This window comes from Cryptomeria japonica, chromosome 1 (genome assembly GCF_030272615.1).
Source record: "Cryptomeria japonica chromosome 1, Sugi_1.0, whole genome shotgun sequence".
In the NCBI taxonomy this organism is placed as follows: domain Eukaryota; kingdom Viridiplantae; phylum Streptophyta; class Pinopsida; order Cupressales; family Cupressaceae; genus Cryptomeria; species Cryptomeria japonica.
In genome coordinates this window covers 689,857,180-689,867,728 of record NC_081405.1, presented here as the reverse complement: position 1 = coordinate 689,867,728, position 10,549 = coordinate 689,857,180, and positions in this window count along the sequence as shown.

Below are 10,549 nucleotides of genomic sequence, written 5' to 3'. Positions count from 1 at the left end.
TGGGTGAGGATAAATAAGATCTATTTATTTAAAATAGTTGTGCAACTTGTATTTGTAGGAAAATACAAGTGGGTGGAGGACAAAGGTGATTTAAATAAATGTTAATTTATTTAAATGTGAGAGATGGGATTTTGGGGGATTTAAATAAAGATTAATTTATTTAAATGTGAAAGAAGATTTAATTAAACAAATATGATTTATTTATTTAATTAATGGTTTGAATTTGGTTAAGTGAATTAAATCAAATAAATTGAATAATTTATTTAATTAATAGGAGAAGAGGGTTAAGATGAATTAATTAAATATTAATTTGATTAATTATTGATTGATGGTTAAATAATCAAATAAATACTAAATATTCATTTTATTAAGTGGACAGATTTATGTGACTACAGTATTCATTCTCCTGAGTGAGAATTCAGATTTCTTCATCGTTTTCAATCATGATTGCATCATTTTCTCTAAGGGCACCTTCAGCAAGCCTTTTGGCTCTTTCATCTTTTGACAAAGCTTCTTTCGCCTCTCTTTTTCTTTCATCGGCACTTCTGTTGGCTTTCAGTATCTCAATCATCCTTAGGGCCTTACTTTCATGTTCTCTTTTGAGATGTGTGATTTCTTCAGTCAGCTACTTGTTCTTTTCCATGAGTTCTGAGGCCACTTCTTTAGCTTCTTTAGATCCACTCTGTTCAGAGAGTTTATCTATGATGTCCTGACTCTGATTTAGCTGTTGAGATAGTTCCTTTCTTTCTGCAAGAAATTTTCTTGGTCTCTCTTTCAGCTGAGCAATAATTTCATTTGCTTCATCAATCTGCTTCTAATACCGGTATTATTGCATGATCTTTATCCTCAAATTGTCAAGCTTCACTTCAAAGGACCAGAGCTCTAATACCAATTGTTAGTCCCAACCGGTGCTGAGAGGGGAGGGGTGAATTAGCACTTTACTGGTTTTACACAATTAAAACTTTTAACTCAAGTTTGCACTAACTTAACATTCATCAATATAAATAATTATTGCAGAAGAATATGCATGCATGAAAAGATACACAGTGACAACAAGATTTATCTCATGGAAACCCAAATGGGAGAAAACCATGGTGTGAGTAGGAACTAACAAAAATTGTACTCTTCTAGAGTATGTCCAGTGAGGAGCCATCCCTCTTAGGAGATTACAAAGACACTATTAGGTGCCACTCGGTTAAGGCAATTTGATTAAGGGATGTTAGTGCCTTTACCCTATTAAAGGTATCCTTGTTAAAGGTCTTAGGATCATCAATTAAGATGACACCCGGTTAAGGGATTTTTAGAATGGGACCTATTAAAGTCCACCCTATTAAGGGATTTTAGTTGCAATGGTTAGAAAGCAACAGAGAGATGATCTACTGGAGTGGCTACTGATAGCTTGATCACATCACACTGAAAATCATACTCTATCTGCACCGATTGTGTCTACTCTACACAACACTGGTTTTTTGAATATACCTTCGGCTCTGCACTCTGTCAATTTATTAATCCTCGACTCTTCACTCTATCGGTCCTCTGTCCCTCGGCTCTACACTCTGTTCTACTCCCCCCGTGTTCAATTTTCCATATCTATTTTCACATGAACAACAACCTCATCCAAATGAATTAAGTGAATTTATTAACCTTTGATTATGTCGCCAAATTTCCCTCTAAAACATTCGATTCAAAATTCTGTTACCGTGCCATAAATCACTCTCCAGAAATCATTCCAGGAAACTTTGTCAAAATAGTTGTTCATGTTGATAAGTCCGCTGGTTGATTGGAGAAGACTGTCAGTTTGACTGGATGTTAACTAAATGTTACCATGTCTATCGGTTACAGACTTTGTCGATGTACTGATCAAAATCTACCTAGATGATTACCTCCTTTATACCGATTTGTTCACTACTTAGTTGGTTGACCTCTTCTGTGCCAATCTACTCATTGCTTACCCTGCTTACCCTGTCTACACATTGCTTAGCCGGTTAACCTTAGTATGACGGTCTACTTACTGCTGATAGACTGTGAATACTTAGACGATGATGTTGCCAACAATGAAAACCATATCATTCAGCGGTCATACAAAATGCACAAGAATGCCAACACTGCTAGCACCTGTTTAACTTATATGCCCCCAACTCCAAAGTGGGAAGGCACCTGGTGTGGGAGAAAATCTCTGAGATCATCCATGTGGACCATAATTCTCATTACATGTTAGTTGGTGATTTCAACACCCCTCTCTATCCCTCTGAGAAATGTGGGGGTCTTGTGGATTTTTCTGATAGCATGGGAGATCTTGCTAATCTTATAAATGCTACTAGCCTCTTTATTCTCGATCTTCAGGGTGTCCCCTTCATTTGGTTGAATAATAGGAAAGGGAACCACCTAATTCAAGTCAGACTGGATAGATTTCTTGTCTCTGCCAAATGGGATATTGGTCACAATTCCTATCTAAGGACCCTCCCAAGGACCACTTCCGATCATAGCCCTCTCCTCTCCATTGCACTAATAGACCCACCTTGGGTCCCCCCCATTCCGATATGAGATCATGTGGGCCTCCCACCCTGATTTCAAAGATCTGGTCAAGGGCAGGTGGGCCACCCTAGTCCAAGGGACTGCGATGTTCAGAATTGTTGAGAAACTGAACCTCATCCGAAGAGAAGTGAAAGGATGGAATAAGGAGACCTTTGGTGACATCTTAAAAAATAAGAAGGAATTGTGCTCCAAAATTGAAAAATTCAAAAGAAGCATGGCCTCAGGTGACCCCCCTCACTCTCTTCTTATTGAGGAAGAAGAATGCTGAAAGAATTAGAAAGAAATCCTTTCTAAGGAGAAAATCTATTAGAAGCAAAGATCTAGAATTCAATTGCAGAAGGAGGGCGACATAAACTCAGCTTTCTTTCACCATTCAACTAGAATTCACAAAAGGAGAAACTTTATCAAATGTCTAAAAGATGAATATGGTATGGATATCACTGGTGAATCCCAAATTGGTCAAACTGCTACTGACTTCTTCATCCATATGTATACTGATTCTGGAAAAGTTAATGAGGCCCTCCATGACAGGCTCTTAAGTAAGCTCCCTAATACCATTGGGGAGGAGGATAACTGTCAGCTCCTAGTTCCCATTTCCTCAGATGAGGTTCATTTGGTTGTCTTTTCAATGGGTGCTTTCAAGACCCTAGGCCCAAATGGCTTCCCCCTGACTTTCTTCTAGGATTACTGGGATATTGTTAGTTATGATGTCACTAAAGCGGTGAAAGATTTCTTCAGGACTGGTAAATTACTGAAAAAACTAAACAAGACCTACATTGTTCTTATCCCCAAGTCTCCAAACCCTAATTGCATGAAGGATTTTTGACCCATAAGCCTTTAGAACTCCATTTACAAGATCATCTCCAAGGTCTTGGTGAACAGAATTAACCTGCTTCTAGCTAAGTTTTTCAGTCCCTCCCAAAAAAGCTTTGTACTTGGTCATCAAATCTTGGATGCGGCCATTGCTACTCATGAAATTATCCATTCCATGGACAGAAGCAAAATTCCAAGTATGGCTTTTAAACTCAACATGTCAAAAGCTTATGATAAAGTCAACTGGTGCTTCATATTTAAAACTCTCTCAAAACTGGGCTTCAATCAAAAAATTGTTGATATGATATGGGAATGTGTTTCTATAGTTGAATTCCCTGTCTTGATCAATGGGACTCCTAGGGGCCACTTTAAAGCTCGAAAGGTATTCGACAGGGAGATCCCCTGTCCCCTTATCTTTTTATTATGATTTCTTAAGTCTTGGGTAGGAATGTTGTGGATTTGATGGCCAATGGAAGACTACAGGGGTTTAAAGCGGCTTCTACTATTCCCCTCTCGGTGATCCAACAATTTGTGGATGATACCTTTCTTTTTGGTATATCCTCCATGATTGAGGTTAAACATTGGAAGAATTTGTTTGTGGAATATGCCTCTGCTTCAGGGCAATGTATCAACTATGATAAAAGTAATCTCTTCTTCTTCAACACCCCCTTGGACCTTCAGAATAAAATCCTTTATATCCTTGGGTGTAAGTTTGTTACTCTTCCTGGGACTTACCTAGTTCTCCCCCTCACTATTAAAGAGGTTAGGAATACTATCCTTGAAAGAATACATAAGAAAAAAATTTAGATGGAAGAGAAAATTCCTTAGTAGTGCGGGGAAGCTCTAACTCCTTGTTGCTTCCCCTTAGGGCATCCCTGTGTACTTCCTTTCCCTATTCAAAATCTCTGGTGCTATGGGGGACAAGCTTGAGAGGATCCAAAAAACTTTTCTCTGGACGGGCATGGAGGAAAATAAACGCCTCTCTCTGGTCAACTGGGATATTGTTTGCTTACCCAAGACCATGGGGGGTCTTGGTATCTGAAAGATAAATGCCTTGAACAAGGCCTTAATTTATAAAGTGGGTTGGACCCTAGCTAAAGGTGAGGCAAACTAGTGTAACATCATCAAGGCTAAGTATTTGGAAAGGGAACAGTTATGCTTTAATTTGAGTTCCGGTGGCCTACCTCATGGGTCAAAATTATGGAACAACATCCTAAAACTTAGACCTGTCATCAGAGATGGATTGAAGTGGTAGATTGGAAGTGGTAGGAAGATTAGGTTCTGGGAAGACTCTTGGATGGATGACAAACCTCTAGCTGAATCTTGATTCTACCAAATAATGAATTCCCTAAAGGATCACTTTGGTGAATATATTGTTGACTACATTGTGTCGGGAAGAGGCTGGAAGAACATCTCCCTGATCTTTACTGATCGACCTAATTTGTTGCCCACTGTCCTTGATCTTTAGGATCTTATGCCTAAGTGCAGGGTACCTTTATCTCCCCATGAGGTTAGATTCATCTGGAAAGGGACCTAGTCGGGGGAGTTCTCGGTCAAGTTTTCTTACAGACAGCTCTTGAGACCCATTGGTGATGTTGAACGCTGGAAGAAGATATGGAACCCACAACTTATTCCAAAAATTAACTTCTTCTGGTGGTCCCTTATGCATGAAAAAATCTTGACTCGGGACAATTTCAAAAGGAGGGGATTCCAACTTCCCAACATATGTATCTTATGTAAGGTTGAGGAGGATTCTATTGCCCTTTCGCAAGGCACTTGTGGGCCATTACCTTTGAAAAATGTGGTATACAATGGGTTTTTCATGATAACATTCATCAGTTTGTTAATGGATGGTCACCTCCCACCCACCACCCCCTGATTATACAACTATGGAGGCAAATCTTTCATATCTGTTGGAGTGTTTGGAAAGAAAGAAATAACAAAATCTTCAGAGATGTTGAAACCTCCCCTGATAATGTTTTTTCTAGTTGTTTCAAAATGCTTATGGATAATATATCAGTGACTAGGGTGGAAACCCTCCCCCCATATCCTCGTAACCTAACTGGATGAAATTTTTGCCATCATTTCCATTGATATCAAGGTGCTTAAGCAAGTTTAGTGGCAAGATTGATGCATATGGGTGAGATTATCATCATTGGTTCAAGGATAAAATCTATAATTGTAATAAGGTCAAAGGTCACTATAATCACCCAAAAGTGAAAGATAATAATGATAAAAATATAGCAATGATGATTTTCATTAATGGGTATTGATTAAGGAGAAAATAAAGTTAGACAAATACATGCTATATTGACCGACAACCTTAATAGATATTAAAATAAAATCATCGATATCTATCTATGTGTGTGTGTGTGTGGATATGTGTATGTGTGTGTGATATGTGTGTGTGTGTGTATGTGTATATAAATGTATATCTATATATGTACACATATATTTATATGTATATATGTATTAACATACAAACATACATACACATACAAACATACAAACACATACAAACATATACACACATACATATACATACACATACACACATACACATGCATACATACATATACATACATACACACATACACATATATTCATAGTCATACTCAATAATGACCAAAAAATATTAAAGGAAATGATCAATTCATGAAGAAAGCGATGACCAAAGTAAAGAAAATGTGAGAGGATGCAAGTCTATATTCGATGGCGAGGAAGTTATAGACAAGTAGAGCATAAATCAATAGACATCTAGATTTTGAATAGACAAAAATCCTTAAGAATAGGGCGTTCAATGCCCCTATCCTATCAATTTTGTTCTAATTTTTAGGAGAGAGGTGTGTAGAGTTTATTTATTTGATTCTTTCTTATTTTAATAATATCTGTTACTTTCAGACATGGGTGTCCAATGCTTCTGTCCATCACAATCAAATGTACATTTTAGTGACATATTTTTATTTGTGTGCACTACCTTACCATTTCTTTGATTCATGTTGTATTCTATCAAATTTAACTTTATCATTATTAGTCTAGTTAATTTACACACACTTCACTATCTCAATCTTTTGCAACAAAGGTGTAGCGTCCTAAAATTGTGACACTTGCAATTTCGACTGCATTTCGGTCTTCACGATGGCGACGCAACACGCAACCTGAATGGAGACCCCGAAACCTGATTACGACACTGAAAACTGCATTTTTCAAGCACCCTGGCCTGAACCTCCTTGCACCCTGCTGTCCCGGGAGGTGGGACCAGAGCGCCCAGCGCCCTGGTCCTTCAGGACCAGGGCGCCCAGCGCCCTGGTCCCCCAGGACCATGGCGCCCAGTGCCCTGGTCCCTGGGTCCTATTTTGGGCCCGGTCTCCTTTGGACTTCGGGTCTTTTTGTTTGCAATTTGGAAAATAAACTTTCCTGGTCGGCCTAAGGTTGGGAAAATCAGTCTATCAGCCCTAATTGACAAGTATATAAACTACATTTTCCTCTTTCATTTGATATGATGGAAAAGGCGTGGAAACTATACTCAAGCATTCAAACATTCAAGCATTCCTTCAAGCAATTGATCATTTCAAGTCTCCATTCAAGGCTAAGTGTTGCATTCAAGACAAGGATTCAACCATTGAAGAGGAGATCACATACTACATGCTACATACAACATACTACTACAACATACAACATACAACATCTATACCTTCGCACATAAGGATACAAACATCCTTACAACAAGGTATTAGTACTTGTTTTACAGTTATTTACATTTACAGCACTTGCTCATTTCTTGGTTAATTCCAAAACTGGGGTTTGACCTAAAGGTAAACCCCTAATCCCTAACCCCCCAATCATCTTCGCTTTTCTGTGTGTAGGTTGCAGGTACACGGCTGAAATTGAAGATCTGGAATCCTTGTGCAGAGACAAACAGATCCCCCTTCGTTTCGCGGATTTTTTGAAGGACCGTGGCGCTCGAGCGCCATCGTCCTGGCAACTTTCACTCAAATTTGCAGGACAGTGCCGTATCGACATTTTACTGCTAATTCCAGGTCTGCAACTTCATACTGTATTCCTATCTCAGTTTATAAGCGAATCTTTCTCACTTTCTATGCATTCCTAGCTTAATTCCTCTATGCACATTCTTTACAAAAGAGGGTAGCCTTGCTGTCTTAACCCTTGAAACGCATTTAGCATCCAATCTTGCATTGTGTGGGATTGGATCTTGTGGGTTTCAACCCCTCTTTTGAATGTAAAGTCTCTCCCCTAAGTGAAAACCATCAACCCTAGTGAATCTCCCTTCTCTCTCCTTGGAGTTGGAAGAGGGGAGAGCAACTAGGGTTCGATCGCGATTTTTCGCTTTACATTTTGGTGAACCCGACGTGAAGATCCTTTCTGATTATTCATGATTAGATCTGAAATTTGATTCTTTGATTACATTTCCATGTTTGATCTTTGGCAAAATTTTAGAGGTTAATTGCATAAAAACCCTAAATTTTCTTGTTAAGTAATTAAACTTGTGAAATGTTTAATTGTTGATGTTTGTTTCAGATCTACCCTTCTATTACAAATTATCAATTCATATTTGTGCTTTAATTTTGAAAATTAAGTGGTTAAGTGTCAAAACCCTAATTTTTGAAACCCTCTTGATTCAACCTTTGTTCGACAATTTCACTGATCAAAACATCTCCAAATCAGCTGTAACTTTGGATTCCGCAATAAAATCACAATATCTTTCATCCCTGAAAATTTGGAAAAAAGTTGCGAGGACCGTGTGCACTCCGAGCGCCATCGTCCCCGACATTTTTTCCAAAATTTCGGGAGCGAGATCTTACTGTATTTTCCTGCTAAAATCCAGAATTTTGGCTGATTTTATCAATTTTAACACCTTCAAAATTACAGTCAAAGTTGGTCTTGTGATTGCTTGGATTAAGGCTTTTAAACATTCAAAAATCATTGAAATTGAAATTTTGTGTCAAAATTGTGTTCTTACTGTCCTAAATCTGAAAAGTGTGTTTGCATTCATTCGAAATTTCAGTGCTTTATTCAAATTCTTGCAATTTGTGACTTTTGAAATTAAGTGCTTAATTACAACAACTTTAATTTCCGCTTTCAAAATTGAATTTTGCGTGAAATTGAGTCAATTTTTAAATTTCAAAACTTGCATTGCTTTTGACATTCCCTCTAAAATCATAAAATTCAAAATTTCAGTTTCCCTCTCTTTTTCAAAATTCAAATTTTGCATTTTTTGACAATCTTGGTAGGGTTCAATTTCGAGATTGCAACTTTAATTTGGCCTATCTACAGATCGTAAAATCACTCAATTTTTTCAGATTAGCTTTAAAATCATCATACCTTTCATCCCTGCAAATTTCGAAAAAAGTTGCAAGGACCGTGTTGCACTCCGAGCGCCACGGTCCCGGACATTTTTTTTGAAATTTCGGGAGACTGTCGTGATTGCATTTAACAGCTTAAATCCAGAAGATTGGCTGATTTTACTGAAAATTGCTACCTTTGAATTCAAAATTTTCTCTCTCTTTCTAGTGCATGAGTTTTACAACAATAAGCCCTACTTACACTATTCCTGTTAGACGAAGCCGTAGAATTAAGTCTTTCCGAGGTTTAATTACCGAGGAGATGGAACCTAATTTGAATAGCCTTTTTAACGAGGACATGGGTAATTCCTCTAATCCTCCTAATGATGAAGAAGCTCTCCATGAGGTTTCTGAAGAACAACTTTCGAAATTGGATAACCAATTTGATGATTTTCGACAATGGATGTCTCAAGAATACCCCGATAGTCAAGCTCTTCCTTTAATTGAGGGTCTAAAACGTATGCTTCAAAGTGATAAGAATGGAATTGATATTTTGCGTGGTATTGCACACATTGTGGATTCGAATGTGATGCCTATGAAGAGTTGTGCTGAAAATTTGGGTTATACACAACCTCCTACTCAAGACAATCATTCTATTCCTTTGACGACTCCTATTGCTAGTATACCTACCTTTACATCAAACATAATGGCTACTTCTACACAAGACATTCCTCCTGTGATCACCAGTCATGGGGGCAACCCTTCTTCTTCAATTAACCCTCCTCCTTCATTTAATCCGACTTCTTCATTCATTCCTTCGATGAGTGTCCCTATTATATCTCCACAAATGAACATGACACAAGGGGGCAATTCGTTTAACCATTCCATTCCTCCTTGTAGTGTTCCTCCTATCCAATCATCTCCTATGACTAATTATCATAGAGTCCCACCACCTTACTCTTTACCTTCTTTCAATAACATAACACCTCCATCACAATCTAACACATCTAATATGAATTCTTCGACTGAAGCGACCATTAACAATCTTGCACAAACTGTCTCTTCTTTACAACAACAAATTGCCTCTATGAATCAATCTAAGTTTAGTGTGCCCACATTTGATGTTGCGAGCCCACTTTCTCTTGACATTGTTCGAGCTATCCCTCCTAAACATGTTGAAATCCCGCATTTGGAGCTTTATAATGGTAAGGGTGATCCTCTAACACATGTTAAGACCTCTCAAACAATATGTACTGATTTTGCTTATGACCAAAGGTTGCTTGCAAAACTATTTACTAGAGCATTAAGAGACAAAGCCCTACAATGGTATTGCTCGTTGCCTTCTTATTCTATTACTTCTTTCAAACAACTTGCAAATGCTTTCATTCAACAATTTCAAAACAATATAAGTCCTAAAGTTACTTTGATTGATTTAATGCATTGTAAACAAGGTGTTAAAGAAAAAGTGACTGATTTCATTGGTAGATATAAGCATTTGTATGCTCAAATTTATTTTCCAGTGCCTGACAATGATATTCAAAGAATCTTTATTTCTAATTTACAAAAAGATATTCGAGACAAACTTCTGTTTTCTGAGTTTACTTCTTTCCAACAGTTGTGTGCAACTCTTCACAATTATCAACTGACTGTGAGTCAAATGGAACAATCACATCCTATGGCTCCGAGTGATAAGGGTGATAGCAGTCAACAACCATTTGGGAAGTTTAAACCGAACAGAGATTCCATCAAATTCAATGAAAACATCATCAACAACAATGTGAATGCAACATCAGGTGTGCCTCCTATTTCTAAATTTTTCAAGAAAGAAAGAAAGTATACTCCTTTGAATGAATCATTGCATAGTATTATGAATAAGTTATTGGAACAAAATGTGCTTA